The sequence below is a fragment of the Canis lupus genome, chromosome 27 (genome assembly GCF_011100685.1).
Source record: "Canis lupus familiaris isolate Mischka breed German Shepherd chromosome 27, alternate assembly UU_Cfam_GSD_1.0, whole genome shotgun sequence".
Taxonomy (NCBI): domain Eukaryota; kingdom Metazoa; phylum Chordata; class Mammalia; order Carnivora; family Canidae; genus Canis; species Canis lupus.
The window spans coordinates 19,033,444-19,053,053 of NC_049248.1; the positions used below are offsets into that span (position 1 = coordinate 19,033,444).

Consider the following 19,610-nt stretch of genomic DNA (forward strand, 5'->3'; position numbering starts at 1 on the left):
CTGGTAAAGAAATGGAGAATTGTGATTAGCTTCAAGAAACAAGATATAGATCTAGATTCATGTAGATATTTAGTAGTTGATGATGATAGCATTTAGATCAGTGAGGGAATTCAATAAAAGGGAAAATAATTTCTAACAACTTACAGTTTATAAAGGTACTTAGTGACTTACCTCATTTCTGTACCAAAAGAATTTCAGATAGATCTGAGATTTAGATGAAATTCAGAAATCATCAAAAGAAAGCATAGGAAGTTTTTTATGAGCATAGAAGTCTTCTCTGTGTATGGTGAAATAATCAGGGAAGGAAAGGATGGATGATGCATGACTAGTTATAAATTTTAAACTTTTGTGTTGCAAGAATCACCATAAACAAAGTCAAAGAAAAATGAAAAAATTAGAAAAATTATTTTCAATGTGTATGGCAAACAAAAGCTAGTTTTTCTTACTTTCACACAGAACTGAAAAAAAAAATCATATATAAAATGGGTAAAGTGCTTCTGTAGCTATTTCATCAAAAACAAAAACAAAAACAAAAACAAAAAAAACACTAACTTCCAGCAAACACATGAAAAGATTCTTTTCATTCCTGATTTTAAAATGTTAATTAAGAAGATAGTGTGATGTACATTTAAAAATTACATAAAATTACCCCGAGGTGCCTGGGTGGCACATTTGGTTAAGCATCTGCCTTAGGCTCAGGTCATGATCCCAGGGTCCTGGGAGTGAGCCCCAAGTCTGGCTTCTCCCTCTCCTCTTCTCCCTCTCCTCTGCTTCTCCCTCTCCTCTGCTTGTGCTCTCTCTCTAATAAGTGAATGAATAAAATCTTTAAAAAAATACATAAAATGACCCACCTTTTTAGAGGTAGTTTAGAAAAATCACTCAAACTTAAAGGCACATGTTATTTGACCTAGAAACTTCCCTTCTAAGAATTTATCCTTCAGAAATATTCCCATAATTTTGAAAAGATATGTGTACCAAGACTTCAATTACAAGGTGGTATACAACAGCCAACAAAAAAGAAGCAATTTAGTATCTACCAATAAAAGCCTGTTTAAGGGAGGCCTGGGTGGATCAGTAGATTATATGGCTGACTCTTGGTTTCAGGTCAGGTCATGATCTCAGAATAGAGATATTGAGCCCTTTGTCAGGCTCTGTGCTCAGCAAGGAGTTGGCTTGCAATTCTCTGTCTCTCCCCCCTTTCTTTGCTCTCTCTCTCTCTCACACACACTCTCTGTCTCCAATTGGAATATCATACAGGCAATAAAAGGCATGGGAAGCGCACGGCGGTAGCTTTGTTTTCAGCCAGCTATGAGTGATGGGCATCTCCTGGGACAACTGGCACAAACAAGTCTGAGGGCAAAAGGAAGTCTTACCATAAGAAGCAGAGGTTGGAATACAAATACCCCACACCCGCAGTCTGAGTTTGGGGAGGGAACAAGAGCTACTATGCCTAGAGGCTGCATGTGGGGAACTTCTTCTGGAGTTCCAAGGGTTGTGTGTGCAAAACAAGGCTCGTTGTTGTCTACAAAGCATCCATCAATGAACTGCTTCACCAAGGCCTTGTGAATATCTATGTCATGCTCATTGACAGCATACCACCCCAACAGTGGAAGAGTCCCACTATGCACTGCCCCTGGGCCAAGCTGAGTCCTGAAGAGGGAAAAGATTTTAAACAAAAATGATCAAAGAAATGAAGAAGAAATATGATGAAAGGGCAAATAATGCCCAAATCAGCATCTTCTGGAGCAGAAGTTCCAACCCAGTGCATCACAAGAAGACTAGGCCAGCATGTCAGGGCAGATGGCCATGTGATAGAAGGCAAGGAGCTGGAGTTCTAGCTGAGGAAAATCAAAGCCAGGAAGGGCAAACAAATCCTCCTCCCTCCTATCTTCACTCAGATAATAAAGGTGTTTACTGTTTTGTTTTTTTGTTTTTTTTTTAATGACAGAGCAAGCAAACCTACGCTTATTCATACATAGATAATTTCTAGAAACAAACAAAAAATCAAATCATTAACAAGGTTTGCTTCTGGAGATGGAACTGATATTCAACAGTGGAGGAATATGTTCTTCTTACTCTGTATTCCTCTATATCATTTGAAATTTTTTATGAACATGTACTTATTTTGATTAATTTTTTCAAATGATCTTAAAATTATATGGCAATGCTAAGATTTAAATTTGCTCTAATATTAATTGATCATTTGTTTCCTTCATCATTATTCTTTCACTAGGAAGAAACTTTCTATATGTGAAAGAAGTTGGATTTAAAAATTAAAAAGTCAGATGATGTGAATGGAGAGATATATTTAAAATTATGGATTAAAGACTTAAATGTAAGACCTAAAACCATGAAACTCCTAGAAAACAGGAAAAGCTCCTCGACATAAGTCTTGGCAATTATTTTTTTGGATATAATACCTATAGCATAAGTAACAAAATAAAAAATAAACAAGTGGAATTCTGTCAAAATAAAAAGTTTCTGTGCTGCCCCAAAAATCATCATCAAAGTGCAAAAACAATGGGATGCCAAAAATATTTGCAAACTGTATATCTGATAAGGGGTTAATATCCAAAACATATAAAGAACTTCTACAACTCAATAGAAAAAATCAAATAATTCAGTTTAAAAATGGGCAAAAGACCTGCATAGACATTTCTCCAAAGAAGATATAAGAAAGGCAAACAGGTACCAGGAAAGATGCTCAACATCTCTGGTTATTAAGGAAATGAAAATCAAAACCACAACAAGATATTACCTTATGCCCATTGGTCACTATGAAAAAGACAAATAAATGCTGGCAAGGATGTGGAGAAAAGGAAACATTTTTGCATTGTTGATGCGATTGTAAACTGGTGCAGCTACTATGAAAAACAGAATGGAGGATCCTCAAAAAATTAGAAATAAGGCTATCATATGATCTGGTAATTCTACTTATGGGCATATATCCAAAGGAAATGAAAACAGTAACTTGAAAAGATATCTGTACTCCCATGTTTATAGCAGTGTTATTTGCGGTAGCCAAGAAATGGAAACAACCTAAGTGTCCATTCACAGATGAATGGATAAAGAAGTTGTGGTGTTTCTGTGTGTGTCTGTGCGTGTGTGTGTACAATATTCAGCCATAAAAAATGAAAAATTCTGCCATTTGAGGCAACATGAATGGACATGGAGGGCATTATGCTAAAATGAAATAGGTCAGAAAGAGAAAGACAAATATCATATGATCTTATTTACATGTGTAATCTAAAAGCAAGCAAACAAAAACAAAAAAACAACTAGAAAAAGAGATCAGATTTGTGTTTACCAGAGACAGGGGGTAAGAGGAGGGAAATTGGAGGAAGGTGGTCAAAAAGTATAAACTTCCAGTTAAGATAAGTAAGTGCTCAGGTTGAAATGTATAGCATGATGACTATGGTTAACAGGTTTATGACATATGTATGTGAAAGCTACAAAGAGTAAATTCTGAGTTCTCATCACAAGGAAAAAAATTTTTTTTTGCTTTCTCTTTTCATTGTATTTGCATGAGATGATAAATGCTAACTAAATAACTGTAGTGATCATTTCATAATATATGTAAATCAAACCAGTATGGTGGATAGCTTAAACTTATGCAGTGAGGTATGTCAATTATATCTCAAAACTGGAAAAAAAATAAACTTAAAAAAATTGTGAGGGAAGAGAATGAGGTCTGCTGCTCTTGTTCAAGTTTCCACACATTGCCAGATAGTTTTCAAAACATTGGGTGTTTCCTAGGGCTTGTACACTATTGTTATGCATAAAAGCACCTTCCAAGAGCTGAACATTAGCAACTAAGGGCTTTCATGGACTGAAGGTCCAGTAAAGATCACTCGTTTTTACTGGAGTCAATAGCTATGAGAGAAGGTTTTCCTTTATTCATTTGTTCATTTATTCAACCAATATATATTGAGTGCTTGCTTGTGCAATGTATTGGACCAGCCATTTGGTATGTGGTGCTAAATAATAATAATCATACTTACTTTTATTGAGCCATTAACCATAGCGTGCTACTAAGTACTTTACATATATTATCTCATTTATCTTACAATAATCCTGGGATGTGGATATTATATATATATAAATTTTACTATTATATTTTTTAACAGAAGAGGAAATCAGGGCTTAGAGAGATTGAGTAGGTCACTCAAGATTTCATAGCTAATAAGCAGTAACCTTGGGGTTTGAACTGAGGGAGTCTGATTCCAGAACATTTATTTCTAAACATGTCCTGCTTTTAAAAGCACCGGTAATCTCTGCAGGAGTAGGGAACCTTGCCATTCTATCATTCCTGTATGACAGACAAGAATAGTTACCAATATTAGCAGCAAGGGGGAACAAGACATATTTTTCTTGTACTCATTAAATTAGTCAACAGAGTTTTTTTTTTTTTTAATTAAGTATTTACCATATCCTTGGTACTGCTCTAAGCCCTGAGGATATAACAGTGAAAAAGATTGGTAAAATCTCTGCCCACAAGGCATTTGCATTCTAGTAGATAAGAAAGTCTAAACAAATAAAAGGCAAAAAATAAATCAACTGGGATGCCTGGGTGGCTCAGTGGTTGAGCATCTGCCTTCGGCTCAGGGTGTGATCCCCAGGTCCAGGGATCAAGTCCTGCATGGGGTTCCCTGTGGGAAGCCTGCTTCTCACTCTGCCTATGTCTCTGCCTCTCTCTGTATGTCTTTCATGAATACATAAATAAAATCTTAAAAAAATTAAAAAGTAAATAAACCAACAAATTGAGGTAAGAAAAATTACAAGAGTATTTACAAGAGTAGAGTAAAATAGAGGTGAGCTGTTTGTGATTAAGAATCAGAGACTCTCTGAGTAGAAGACAGTGGCCAAGATACTAACATGCACTCAAACCCATTTCCTTTCCTTTCTGGGCATAGACTTAAACAATATTTCCCAGGCTCTTTTATAAATTCATGGAGTCACTGGTATATGGGCAAGATTGGCAAACTCCTCTTTGAGACCTGGTGATAAACCTCTGCTGTGATGCTCCATACATGCCTCCTTCATCTTCCTGCTGGGCAGAGCCAATCCAGCAAAGGAATCTAAGGCCTTGGAAAGTGATGAAGCCACCCTATTGAAAAGGGCCCCTGAATCCTCATTAGGAAGTCTGGCTGTAGAAACCAGCTGATCAGACTGTGTTATGATGGAGGAGTAAAGCTTTTTTTAATAAGCCACTGAGATTTGGGGGTTGTTCTGGCAATAAGCACAGCAAGCTAAATCTTTTTTTTTTTTTTTTAAGATTTATTTATTTATTTATGATAGAGAGAGAGAGAGAGAGAGCAGGCAGAGACACAGGCAGAGGGAGAAGCAGGCTCCATGCCGGGAGCCTGACGTGGGACTCGATCCTGTGACTCCAGGGTCGTGCCCTGGGCCAAAGGCAGGCGCTAAACCGCTGAGCCACCCAGGGAACCCCCAGGAAGTTAAATCTTGAGGTATGAGAAGGTTGTAATGTGGGAAAGAGTACTGCAGAGGAAGGAAACTACATGTGTAAAGTGTCTGAGTAAGAGAAGCAAGTATGTACAACAATCTGAAAGATGGCAGTGTGCCCACAACTTCAGTGAACGGGATTATTGAACTGGGGGAGGGAGTCTTGTAGCCCAACCAGGCAGGGCTTTGTAGACCATGATATGAGGGACAATTTGATTCTCAATGCAATGAAAAGCCATCAGTGTGTTTCAACCAAGGGAGCATTCTGATTCACCTAATAAAAATAATAGCCTGGGGATCGAGTCCCACGTCGGGCTCCCGGTGCATGGAGCCTGCTTCTCCCTCTGCCTGTGTCTCTGCCTCTCTCTCTCTCTCTCTGTGACTGTCATAAATAAATAAAAAAATTAAAAAAAAATTAAAAAAAAAAAATAGCCTGGGGGCACCTGAATGGCTTAGTCTGTTTAGCCTCCAATTCTTGGTTTCAGTTCCAGTTGTGATATGAGGGTCCTAGGATCTAGTTCTAAGTCAGGCTCCCTGCTAAACAGGGAGTCTGCTTGCCCTCCCTCCTCCTTCCTCTCCTTGCAGGTGCTTGTGTGGTCTTTCTCTGTCTGTCTCAAAATAAAATAATAAAATAAAATAAATAAAATAAAATGAAATGAAATGAAATAAAATAAAATAAAATAAAATAAATAAATAAAATAAAATAAAATAAAATAAAATAAAATAAAAAATAGTTTGGGAGTGCCTGGTTGGTTCAGTGGTCGAACGTCTGCCTTTGGCTCAGATCGTGATCCTGAGGTCCTGGGATCGAGTCTGCTTTGGGCTCCTGCAGGGAGCCTTCTCCCTCTGCCGATGTCTCTGCCTCTCTCTGTGTGTCTCTTATGAATAAATAAATATATTATCTCAAAAAATGGTTTGAGTTGTTAGTGTAGAGTTAATTTGAAAGGGCAAGACTACCTATAGGAATAGGACAAGCTACATCATTTGTGAGACCCAGTGCAAAATGAAAATAGGAGGTGTTTGATCAAAAATTATTTGAAATGTCAACACTCCCAAGGGCAGAGCATTAAACAAAACATGGGTCATCACAGCAGGAATGAAGGGGATTGGGTATTCTCTCCAGATGACATGAAACTAGAAGAAACAGGGGTTCCCTGGTGAAGGGACAGTGTGGAAATGGCAGTGGGATGGGGAAGCAACCTACACCACTTGCAAGAGCAACCACCACTTGAAAGGGCTGCAGGGAAGGCTGAGCCTAGGATGAGACCCAGATTTTAATTAAAGCAAGGGGATGCAAAGACTTTCATGGAAAGGATTCAGGATATAGGTCTGTTTACTGATCAAAGCGTGGGACCTTCAGAGGGTACAGTGTGTTGGTAATGATGCCTGACCAAGGTATCTAATGCAGGATGATACTCAGTTCCATTGAATTCCTTCGTTCTGAATTTCTTCCTTGACAGTTTATTAGAGATGAGTATGGTGATGAGAACAGCAAAGAACATGCCCTCTCAGACTACTCTCAGTTCTGTTCCTAATTAAATCCCAAGAAAGTGACTTATAATACTAATGCAGAGGAAACACTGTATTTAGGGGGTCTGATTAGTCCCCGAATCCTAGATAAGGAGCTTACCTACGGCAACATGGGACCTCCCATGGGGTCTTAGGCTCTCATCTTATCTTCCTTTCTCAGGGCTTTGGTGGTTGGTGTCTCCTCGACTTCTGAAGAGCATGTGGTTTATTCAAAATGCAGTTTCAAATTTATTCTTAAAATGATTCCAAACAGCCTAATTTATTAATTTATAATCTCAAAGAAACAGAACAAACTGGATTGATATTTTTTTTTTGAGCCAGAATACACCTTTGAACTAATAAACTATCTCACAGTAAGAAGGCAAACCCATACCAACACAAAGTTAAATATGCCATTAAAATGCCGGTGAAGGGCTATTCTGCATAGATTTAAATATTGTAATTTGCTGGGTTTGTGAGTCAGGCAGATGCAGTTCATTTTGAAGCAGCTTTTGCGTCTTTTCACATGATTTGGCTATTCTTAGATTTCTGAGTCATTCTGTCCTCCATGCTAGTCATTTTTCAATTCCATATTCTCTATTCATGAGGGAGACAACATTAACCAGTACAAATTTGGCTATGTGGCTTACTTCTTTGAACAAACAGGCTATATATTCATTCCTATTCTTAGTGCAATACCTTGGGACAAGTTGAATGTAAATAAAATATTTGGGGAATGCACTCTCACACTGTAGAGTTTCTGGTAAGAGGTGCCAGGAAACCTTGGCATGCATATTATTGCATAATTGTTTTGATTCAATTTGATTGTCCTCTTAATAACTGAAATCCCAAAGCAGTAGGAATACTTAGGAAAGAACAGAAATGTGGATAACATGCGATGAGCCAAAAGATCTTGCCAATGTTTCATCCAACAGAAGCAGCATATCTTAGAGAGTAATGTAGGAGGTATATTGATATCTCTTAGAATAAACTTACTGGTAATGAAATTCCTTTGACAAACAGAAGATAGTAATAAATTCTTCATCCAAGGTGTCATTATGGGAGCTCAGAAGTGTAGGTATGAATAGGACTATAACGGAACTGGGGGCAAAATTTGAAATTCCGTCTTCATTGGTTGGGGAATATAGCAGAGGAAGAGGAAGAGAATACTCTAGATGAGAGAAGGATTCCTGGTGTTTTACCATATTTTTCATGCCCACCTAATGGAAGTGTCTGCTAAATTGCTGCTCCTTGAGAATAAAAGGTGTGTTTCCTCATCCTTGTGTTGCCATTGCCCCAAAGAAAACCTGGGACATAATGGACACCCAATAACTATTTGCTGAACTGTAAGAAACTTCTGCAGCAGGGTAAAGCAGACCCACACTTACCCTGCCACTATATTGTTGTAGGGGCACCACTGTGTTTTTCGAACCATCTCCTTACCCTCTAGCCAGCTTTTAGCCCTTAGTCTCAGCAATCACTCTGAGAACTTCAGTGGAAGCAAAGAATTGACTCTGTCCCACTTTTCACCTCTCATTCTTTTTTTTTTTTCTTTTTCCATCAGTTAAGTTTAGGGAACCATGTATGCCTCAAGTGCAGAAGAATCCCAGTTCTAAATAGGTGACCTCCTAGGTCGAGAAGCATTAGGCTCTGATATGACTTGTCTGCTAAGGGCTGTTAGTCTAACTTAGACCCCAGGCCAGCTTCTTGGTCCTCAAAAATTAGAACTAACTTGAGAGAATTCCTGACACCCTCATTGAACGAATAGATATTAATGACCAAGAGGCAGCATGGGTAGGCAATTTTGTGAAGCCTTGTACCAATATGTGCTACTACTGAGAAGTTAGCTGTTATAAGTCATAGGCAGATGCATATTCCATGCTTTTATGCATGTTTGAGATCAGTTTCCTTAGTACTTAATGCCATTGTTCCCCCACAGGAAGCCAGAAGAAAGAAGTACCATACATATCATAGGAGAGAATTCCAAAAAAAAAGGAATGGTATGTTGAGTCTTCGGCCACAAAACGTGGAACTGAAATTCAGAAGAGTATCCATTGGAGCTAGTAATTAAGTCAATGACATTCTCAGCAGGAGAGAATTCAATATGCTGCTGGGAAGAGACGCCAGTATCCCAATGATTGTGAGGTCAGGAAGTAGAAGCTGAGGGTAGGTTATGTTTACAAGGAGCTTGGCCAAGAAAAGGGAAGGAGAGAGAAGAATTAGGGCTCTAGAAGGATTTGGGAAAGGTAATGAAAGGTTTTTTTAGATAGGGCCGATCTGCATGTGTTTAAAAGCTGTAAAAAGAGATTCATTTTGGGCTAAGTCCATATGTGGATAAATAGAGGCCAGCTAAGGCCAGGCCATGAGGTGAGTGCAAGAACTAGGAAGCAGCCAGCAGGGTGAGGGATGGGCAGGGCTGGCCTCTGGGCTGCAGAACAGAGGAAAGAGTCCTCCGAGACGAGAGAGAAAATCAAATGCAGGCAGATTTTTCAACTTTAATGAATCTAAAGGAGACTCCTGGTTTAAGGCAATAAGATAAAAACAGAGTAAATAAAACAGTCATGAAAAGCACTGAAGCAAGCTGTAGGAAGTAGATCCTGGAGAAATTGCCTAGGCATTGGGAACATAGCCGCCACTCTTGTAGAGCTTCTGTCGCACTGCAGAGAGGGAACAATTAAGGGTGCCAATCTGACTGGGTAAATAAAGATGTTGATACTGGAGAAAGAGTCTGTAACAGATAAAACAAGGTCCCTGAGGACATGAGGTTGGTTGGCATCCTGATCGCAGGTTGAGTAATTAATTTTGTTAACATCATGCAAACCATACATGAGATTCTGAGCCAAGAAGGAAAGTTGGCTTGAAGGTATTTTGTATGGGCATAGATACCTGGACCTAGGGGGGAAGTCTGTTTGCTTCTAGTGTCTGAGGGAAAACATACATATGTGTATTTAAAGGTTTGCATATTGTGTATTTTAACAATCTTCAGTGTTCTTAAATTTTCCAAATACTATGGCCAAACAGACATCATAAAATATTTGTGTTTAAATAGCCTTTAGTAGTTTTTACATGGTTATTATTCTTTCCAACTGAAAAGATATTTCTTAGCCTAGTTTCCTCAGTACCAGTCCTCCAAAGTGCTCCTCTTAATTTCCATTTAATGAAAATCTCTACATTTATGGGCTTGTATTTTCTTTGGATTTAAGTTAATCCTTCAAGAGAAGCGTTAACTCTCTCAAGCTACTGGAACTCTGCTTTCTGGAACCGTTATGTTTACTATTGGAGAGTGACTTTGGCACCAAGGAAGACTTGGCTCAATACATTTTTTCAACAAAATTACTAATATAATAAATTTTGAATCAGAATATTTGAAATAAAAATATAGATTTAGTAAATGATTCACTATTTAAAGACAGGATAACTATGTTCATGATTTATATTTTGTTATTTGCAAGAGCTTTATTGTGCCTGTTCATAGTCACTGGTTCCATGAAATCCAGTTTTATTTGACATCAAAATCTAGTATAATGATGAAACTACCTGGTTTGCTGAAATGAAATATCTAGATTCAGAAAGAAAATAACTGAGCAGGGAGGACAAAACTCACACTAAGGATCATTTTCTTTTCATGTCCTTTTTGGATTAGAAATATTTTTAAAAAGGAACAAACTTTTTCTTAGAAACTAACTTGAGAGTTAGTTTCTGAGAAGCAACACAATGCAATAGTGTCATTTGCATTGAATAGTTGGTTATTAGATACTCATGTACTTCAAGTGTTGGTTTTGGGGAAATAGTAACTTATTAGGTGAAGCGAATAGTGTAATAGTGAAAGTCAATAGTTAATCAGACTTTGAAATTAGCACTCCAAAAGCACAAAGGTTTAGTCAAAATTTTTTTTGAAACTTCTAAATGTCTCCCATATTTACCAATGCTGTTCTACTTCTTGTCTCTCAAGAGTTGCATAACGGGTTTTCCTTACTTTGTAAACTTTGACATACACATGTATAGAAAATATATATTTATTTTAATCTCTTTCCAAAAGTATTTTTATTACTTGAAGTTTAAATTAAACATCTGAAAGAGATAAATAGTTTATGATTTGGATTTTGAAAAAAAATGCTGCTCTTGAGATAAATCTGAGTTTTTGACATCTGCTAATTACACTGATAACTTGGAGAGTGAGTGAAGAATTCCTATTTTATTCATTCACGTAATGGATGATATCTGATTTATGTTTCATGCTAGATCAAAACTCCAGAATCTTACACTGATTCCCACATATATCATATCAATATCAATATAATCACACTGTCTTATAATAATAACAATAAAAGAGTCATTTATAAGGACATTTTAGAAAACTAGCAAGCTATAAAATCTATTTGATTGAGAGGCACCTTGGTACCTCAGTCAGTTAAGCGTCTAACTCTTGATTTCAGCTCAGTCATGATCTCAAGTTTCTGGGGTTGGGCCCCATGTGGGGCTCTGTGCTTAGCTGGGAGTCTGCTTGAGGATTCTTTCCCTCTTCCTTTGCCCCTCCCCCAACTCACTCTCTCTCTAAAATAAATACATCTTTAAATAAATCTATTTAATTGAAGCACATTATGAACTATGGTTATCATGCCACTGAATTAACCAAAGTGCCAAAAATTTATAGATTAAGAACTGCTAGGCCCGATTCTCTATTTCCAGTCAGAATGAAACTAAGAATATGCTTTTACAGATGTGAAGTGCACAAGAACTCACTCTTTCCCTCTCCCTTATCTTCTTCTCCATTTATCTCCAAGCAGAAAATTATCTAGTAGGCACTAGTCATCTATGTAGCTGTTTAGAGAAAGACACCTATTGACTTCAAAAGGATCAGAGGTAAAACCTTCCTCTGGAGGAGAGAAACACCAAACATGTAAAGGGTGTAAACTCTATCTGGATGGACTTACTGTCTCAGTCAACAATTTCAATGACCAATTTGGTATCTATTATACATTTAACTCTGTGCCAAGTGTGGCAGTGTATGTAAGAATTATAAGCTAATTTACTGACCATATTTTGCTATTTATTTGGACAGATAAATGTGATAGGATGATGTGCAAATAAATGATATATTTCCCATTCTTCTCCTTCTCATTTGTACTTTGGACCTGTGATGCACCTCATTCTAGCTAGATAGACACTGTCCAAAAAGAGGCTCTCACTGAGGAGCTGTAAGATGGGAAAATATTGGGAGAAGTGATTGTGCAGACACAGCTGTCTACCCTACCACTGTATAAGCTAAGATTGCTAAACTACGCAGGAGGAAATAGTTGGTGAGGAAAGGAGAACCAGAGGTCTTAGAAAAAATTGGCAAAAGGACTATTATGATATATCTTATTAAACTTAAGATTGTAAATCTGAGAGTAGAGAGGTTGAATGCCTCTGTCTAGTGGCACATCTATCCTCACAGATGTGTCTTTGCCATGTAAATGCCAATAATAGTGAAGAGGGCTGTTTGGAGAATCTCAATGGCAGGGTGGGCTAAAGATAGCTGGGTAAGGGAGGCAGTTCTGATCTCACCTGGGGTTAGCTCTGCAACAGCAGTCATCAGGTGGCTTGATTGGGGAGGAGAGGGTGTCTAAGGTCGCCTCGATCACATGTCTGGAGACTTAGTGTTGGCCATTGCCCATGATCAATGATCAGTGAAATCTCTCATCTTTCAGTAGTTGCTTCCAGGTTGCCTCAAAAGGCAGGGTTATTTTCCAAGAGTGTGAAGAAAACGCTAAAAGCCTTCTTGAGAATTAGGCCCTGGAACTCATACAACACCACTTCTATTACATTTTATGAGTCAAAGCAAGTCAAAAGGTGAGAGCTTAGCTTCAAGGAGTGGAAAATATGTTCCACTCTTTAATGGGAGGAACTGCAAAGTATTTGTGGTCATATTTAATCTACCACAGTCCACATTCTGGCTACAATTATTTACATTATTTGATATGCAAAATCTGCTCATCTCTTTGGAATGTTGAGACCTGTGCTATGCAACCCATTGGGCATATGCCATATGTGGCTATCAAACAATTAAAATGTGGTGGGTACAAATTGAGATGTGCTATTGTTTAAAATACACACAGAAGGGGCACCTAGGTGCCTCAGGCAGTTGAGCGACTGATTCTTGATTTCAGCTCAGGTGATGATCTTATGTGGGATCGAGCCTTGCCTCAGGCTCCCACTCTGTGGGGAATCTGTTTGAGATTCTCTCCCTCAGCCCTTCCCCTCATTTGTGCTCTCTTGTGTGATCTCTCTCTGTCTCACAAATAGATAAGTAAACCTTTAAAAAAAAATACACACAGGATTTCACAGACTTAGTAGAAAGAATGTAAAATATCTCTGTGATATGTTTTCCAGTTTCGTGAAAATTTAATTGACATATGATGTTTTAGATGTTTGAGGTGTACCACATGATGATTTTGTAAATGTATATATTGTGAAATGATTACCACAGTAAGGTTAGTTAACACATCCATCACCTCCTATAGTTACCATTTGTGTGTCTGTGAGTGTGCTTGTGTGTGTTCAGAACCTCTAAGATCTCTTTCAGCAATTTTCAATTATACAATGTAGGAATGTTAACTATAGTTACCATGCTGTTCATTACATCCCCAGAACTTATTCATCTTGTAACTGGAAGTTTGTACCCTGTGGCCACCTTGACCCATTTCTCCTCCACTCCTCCAAGCCTACTTTGGGCAGCCACAGTTCTGTTGTTTCAGTGTTTTATTCCATAAAGAAGTGAGATCATACAGTATTTGTCTTTGTCTGAGTTATTTAATGTAGCATAATGCCCTCAAGGTATATCCATAGTATTGGAAATGGCAGGATTTCCTTCCTTTTTATGGCTGAGTAATATCCCATACATACACACTCACACCACATTTTCTTTATTTATTCATGTGCTGATGAGCACTTAGGTGATTCCTACATCTTGGCTATTGTAAATAATGCTGTGATGAGCATGAGGTGCAGGTATCTTTTCAAAACAGCATTTTTGCTTCCTTCAGATATATACCCAGAAGTGGGATTGCTGGATCATATGGTAGTTCTATTTTTTTTTTTCTTTTCTTTTTTTTTAGGAACTTCCATTCTGTTTTCCACAGTGGCTATGCCAGTTTACATTCCTATCAGCAGTGCACTTTTTTCCATATCCTTGCCAGCACTTATGTCTTATCTGTTGACAAGAGCCATTTTAACAGGGGTGAGAGGATATTGCATGGTTTTGATTTGCATTTATGTAATGATTAGTCATGTTAAGCATATTTTCAAGTGCTTGTTGGTCATTTAAATATCTTCTTTGGAAAATTGTTCAAGCCCTGTGCCCATTTTTAAGTTATTTGTTTTTATATTTTTGCTATTGAGTTGAATCCTTTATATATTTGGATATTAACCCCTTTTTGGATGTATAGTTTATGAATATTTTTCTCCCATTTCTTAGGTTGCCTTTTCATTTTATTGATCATTTCTTTTGCTTCGCAGAAACTTTTAGTTTGATGCAGCCCCACTTGTTTATTTCTGCTTTTGTTGCTTGTGCTTTTGGTGTCATGTCCAAAAAATTATTGGTAAGGCCAAGGAACTTTCTTCTATGTTTTCTCCTATGAGTTTTGTGATTTCATGTCTTACATATAAGTTTTTATTCCATTAAAGTTAATTTTTGTGAGCAGTGTAAGTTCAATCTCATTCTTTAGTATGTGAATATCTAGTTTTTCCCCCACCATTTATTGAGACTATCTTTTCTCCATTGTGTATTCTTGGCTCTCTTGTCAAATATTAGTTGACCATATATATATATACATGGGTTTTTTTTCTGGGCTCTTCCATTGGTCTATATGTCCATTTTTGTGCTGATAACATACTGTTTTGATTTACTATAGCTTTGTAATATAGTTTGAAATCAGGAAGTGTGATGCTTCCAGTATTGTTCCTCTTTCTCAGGATTGCTTTGGCTATTCTGAGCTTCATGTGGTTCCATGTGAATTTTAGAACTGTGTTTTTTCTTTATGTGAAAATATGCCATTGAAACCATAATGGAGATTGAATTGAATCTATACATGGCTTTGGTTAGTATGGATGTTTTAACAGTATATATTTTAACAAAGATTTATTTTTTTCTATTTGTGTCTTCCTCAATCTCTTTCATCAAAGTTTTATAGTTTTCAGTTTACAGATCTTTCACTTCCCTGCTTACATTTATTTCTATGTATTTTTATTGTTTAGATGCTATTGTAAATGGGATTTTTTTCTTTCTTTTTCAGTAGTTCATTGTTAGTGTATAGACAGAACTGATTTTTGATTTTGAGTTCTGCAATGATACAGTTTTTTGGTGGAGTCTTTAGAATTATCTCTATCTCTTTCTGTGTGTATACATATTGAAAATTATATAATTCTCTCTATATATCATTTATATGATGATGTCATCTGCAATAAGATGCTTTTGATTTTTTTTTCTTTCGATTTTGGTGCCATTTATTTCATTGCTTTGTCTAATTGCTCTGGCTAGGACTTCCAGTTCTACATGAATAGGAGTGGTGGAAGTAGGCACCTTGTCTCATTCCTGATATTAGAGGGAAAACTTTCAACCTTTCATCACTGAGTGTGATGTTAGCAATGGGCTTATCATATAGGACTTTTATTTTATTAAAATTTGTTCCTTCTATACCCAATTTGTTAAGCTATTTGTCATGAATGGATATTGAATTTTGTCAAATGCTTTCCCTACATCATTTGAGATAATTATGTGATTTTTATTATTCATTCTGTTACTGTGATGTATCACATTTATTGATTTGCAGATGTTAAACCATCCTTCTATTCCAGGTATGAATCCCACTTGATCATGGCATATGAACTTTTTAACGTGCTGTTGAATGTGATTTGATAGTTTGGGATTTTTTTTTGAGAATTTTTGCATCAATATTCACTAACAATATGGTCTATAGTTTTCTTATAGTGTTCTTATATGGTTTGGAATCAGGGTATCAGTGTTGAATCATAAAATTAGTTTAGGAATGTTCCCTGCACCTCAACATTTTGGAAGAATTTGAGAAGAATTGGCATTAATTCTTCCTTAAATGTTTGGCTAAATTCACCAGTGAAACCATCTGATTCTTGGCTTTTTTTTTTTTTTAATTGGGAAATTTTGATTACTTATTTAATCTTCTTGTACACTATTGACCTGTTCAGATTTTCTGTTTCTTTCTGATTCATTGATAGGTTTTATCAAATTCCTATTTCTAGGAATTTGTCTATTTCTTCTAGGTTGTACAGTTTGTTGGTGTACGTAGTTGTTCACAGTAGCCTCTTATGATTCATTGTATTTCTGTGGTATCAGTTGTAACATCTCCCCTTTCATTTATAATTTTATGTGAGTTTTGTCTCTTTCTTGACTAGTCTAGCTAAAGGTTTTTCAGTTTGATTTCTCTTTTCAAAGAACCAATTCTTAGTTTTGTTAGTCTTTTTTATTGTTTTCCTATCCTCTATTTCATTGATCTCTGTTCTAATTTTATTATTTTCTTCCTTCTGCTAATTTTGTACTTAGTTTGTTCTTCTTTCTCTAGTTTCTTGAGATGTAAAATTAGGTCATTTATTCGAGAGCTTTCTTTTTTTGTGTATGATGTGTGTATATCTTTATTGGCATAGTCTTTCAGTTTTGACAATTATCATATATATCATGCCTTGGTATAGCCCTTTTGGAGTTTCTTTTGAAATCCTTTGGGCCTCATGAAACTGGATGTCCGTCTCTCTCTCTCCCCAAGTTTGGGAAGTTTTCAGCCATTATTCCTTTAAGTATACATTTTGTCCCTTTCTCTTCCTTTTCTCCTTCTGGAAGTCACATAATGCATATAGTGCTTTTTAAAATGGTATCCCAAAGAGGTATTGTAGGCTTTCTTCACTCTTTTTTTTTCTTCTCTCTGGATAATTTTTTAAAAAATATTTTATTTATTTATTCAGGAAAGACACAGAGAGAGAGAGGGAGAGAGAGAGAGAGGCAGAGACACAGGCAGAGGGAGAAGCAGGCTCCATGCAGAGAGCTCAAAGTGGGACTCGATCCAGGGACCCCAAAACCACGCGCTAGGCCAAAGGCAGGTGCCAAGCCTCCAAGCCACCCAGGGATACCCTCTCTGGATAATTTTAAATGACCTATTTTCTGGTTCATTATTTGTTTGTTCTTCTATTTGGTTGATTCTGCTGATGAAACTGTCTTTTGAATTCTGTAGTTCAGCATTTGTATTCTTTGGCTCTAAGATTTTATTGTTTGTTTCATGGCTCCTGTTTCTTTGTTGAGCTTCTTATTTTGTTCATGCATTTTGTCTCCTAATTTTGTTTAGTTGTCTCTGTGTTCACTGAACTTCTTTAAGAGGATTGTTCTAAAGTCTTAGACATTTCATAGATCTGCATTTTTTAGGGTCTATTATTGGAGTTTTATTACTTTTCTTCGGTGGTGTCATGTTTATTTGATTCTTTGTGATCCTTGATTCTGCGCCTTGGTATCTGCATGTTTGAGTAAGTTGTCTCTTCTTCCAGACTTGACAAGTTCACGTTGGCAGGGGAAAACCTTCACCAGTGAGCTCAGCTTGATTACTGAACAGGTTAGCTGGTACTATCCTTGGGCAGGCAGGGCTTGCTATTGGGGTTTTTATTTGGGTAAGGCGACTGCCCGTGTTCTGAGGTTGGGATGGAAGTGCAACTGACTGGACTCTGTGTTCAAGCAGTGCCAGTGGGTGGGCTCCCCTACTGGTCAAGGCTGCTGTCTATACTCTGCAATCAGGTGGGGCCACTAGCTGGACTCTGCAATTACTTCTGATCAGGTAAGGTCACAGCCTGTGTTCCCTGGCAGAGTGGTACCACTGGTTGGACTCCACAACTGGACAGGTTTACGGGCCAGGCTTAACAATTGCTCCTGGTCACATGGGTTTTCATGCTGTGCTTCCCTACCAGATGATGCTACTGACTGGACACTCAGGGCTTCAGGCAGAGCTTCACAGTTGGATGAAGCCTCCCTGTGATCAGGCAAGGCCATAGGCTATGTCCTGAAGTTAGGCAGGGCTATAAGTTGAACTTTGCCATCCAGTAAGCCACTAGCAAGACTCCACTGTAAGGCAAGGTTGCTGGCTGGGCTCTCTGGTCAAAAGGGGGCTCCAGCTGTGTCTCATGGTTGAGTGGAGAGAGAGACAGTGCTCTGTGGTCAGATAGAGTTGCTTTCCATGTTTCCTTGTCAGTGGCTATGCTCTGCAGTTGGGCAAGGTTACTGGTTGAGCTCCCTGCCTTGGTGAGACCACAGGCTATGTTTAGCAGTCAGGGCCAGGGCCATAGACTAGGTTCTGCATTACCCAGGGTCATCGTTCAGGCTCTTTGGTTATGTAGGGCCAGGAGCTATACTTAGTAGTTGGACAGGACTGCTGGTTTGGTTCACTGCCCAACTATGGCTGTACAAGGGGCTCCATGGTTGCCTGGGTTCTTTGGCTGGGCTTTCTGGTTAGGCAAGACTGCCTTATCTTTAGTTCACTAATTCTTTTTCAATCATAGCTAATTCCTATTACCAATTCATAAAATTTCATGTTACATTTTTCAGTTAATGAATTTGTATTCAGTTTTGTCTCATATCTGCCATGTCACTTTTTTTTTTTTTTTTTGAGAGAGAGAGAGAGAGCACATGCATGTGAGCAGGGGAGGGAAGGTCAGAGGGAAAGGGAGAGAGAGAATCTTAAGCAGGCTCCATGCTGAGCATGGACTCCCCCCCCACCTCAGTGTGGGGCTCAATCTCATGACCCTGAGATCATGATCTGAGCTGAAATCAAGAGCTGGACACTTAATGAACTAAGTCATCCAGGTGTGCTCTCTGCCATGTCATGTTTTATATTTTCTACTCCCCTACCCAAAATGTTAAACTTGGTGTTCACTTTTGTGGGCATTTTAAGTACAATTGTTTTATCATTTGAGGTTGATGATTCCATTAAGTTATGTTGTTTGTTTTGCTTCTTTTTTGTGTTTTGCTTCTTTTTTTAATTTAAAAAGATATATGCACCCCCAGGTTTATTATGCATTATTTACAATGGCCAAGACATGGAAATAACAAATGTACATTGATGAGTGAATGGATAAAGAAGCTAATATTTTGTATAATAGAATATTATTCAGCCATAAAAATAATATCTTGGTATTTGGACAACTTAGGACTTGAGGACTATATGCTAAATGAAATGTCAGAATAAGATAAATACTGTATGACTCTACTTATATGTAGAGTCTAAAAAAAAAAAATAAAGAAATGAGCTTATAGATATACAGGACAGATTTGTAGTTGCCTGAAGGGGGATGTGAGGGAATAGGTGAGGTGGGTAAAATGGGTCCAAACATATAAATTCCCAATTATAAAATGAGTAAGTCATGGGATGTACAGTGAAGTGACTATGCTTAATAATACTGTGTTGTATATTTGAAAGTAGCTAAGTGCCTGGGTTTTGAACATCCTTTTTACAAGAAAACAGTGTAAGAAAAATTGTTCAGAAAAATTTTCTGATGCTTTTCATATGGTATCATTTTTCATAGAGGATTTCCCTTTGCTTTTTTACCTACCAGTCCAGAACCACTTTAAATGAAGTTTAAGTGTTGAGCTCCTT

At 37.6% G+C, this 19,610-nt stretch overlaps 1 pseudogene; it reads left to right on the top strand.

Annotated features, from left to right (window-relative positions):
* Positions 1-1,315: 1,315 nt before the first annotated feature.
* The window catches only part of LOC119877661, a 34,172-nt pseudogene continuing 15,877 nt past the window's right edge, over positions 1,316-19,610 (top strand).